Below are 741 nucleotides of genomic sequence, written 5' to 3'. Positions count from 1 at the left end.
CGGGGTGCCCTGGGCGGGCGCTGGTCGCCGGCCCCTGCTTTGGCAACTTGGGGCGGAGAGGGAGCAAACCCGTCGTCTGTCAGCCTGGCCGCGGTGCTCATCCAGCCTTACTAGGAGCGCACAAAGAGAGTGGATTTTTGTTTATCCGGCGAAGCACATCAGGAAATTCCCAGCAAATAAATACTGTGAACTCTGAAGGAGGAGCTTAGTTGTGAAGTGAAAGCAGAGAATTTTCTAGTCTTGACACGGTCCTTTTGTGTGTGTACATGTATATGCACTTTTGCATTTCTGATGCCTTTTTTTGCCTCTGTGTTACCAGCTGTCTCCCTCTGATCTCTGCTTCGGGGAATCACTTCCTCTGTCTGCTGAAGTACACCAGGTTGGGTTTTCTTCCTCATCACAAAAAGTACGTTAAACAGCTCAGCAGAGAAAGAATGTGCGCCAGCATTTGGCTATAATAATGCATGAAACCAGCCACACTGTTTAAGTTTATTTTGGAGAAAGAAAACTTCATCAGCACTTAACAAGACTCTTCCTGCAGGGCAGGTCAGTGTATGAATCTAAGAGAAACGTATGTTAATTATTTAAAATTAAGTACAGACAATACTCCTCTCGTTTGGTTTTTTTCATTGTGAAAATACTAAATTTTGCAACTGACATTTACATATATCGTTGTTCAAAACAGAAACAGGAGGCAAAAACATTGCTGTAAAGAAATCTGAAGATGAGCGCTCACACGCA

Source organism: Acanthisitta chloris, unplaced genomic scaffold, assembly GCF_000695815.1.
Source record: "Acanthisitta chloris isolate BGI_N310 unplaced genomic scaffold, ASM69581v1 scaffold40789, whole genome shotgun sequence".
Classification (NCBI taxonomy): domain Eukaryota; kingdom Metazoa; phylum Chordata; class Aves; order Passeriformes; family Acanthisittidae; genus Acanthisitta; species Acanthisitta chloris.
The sequence above is the reverse complement of the archived record's forward strand: the minus strand, read 5'-3'. Positions refer to the sequence as shown.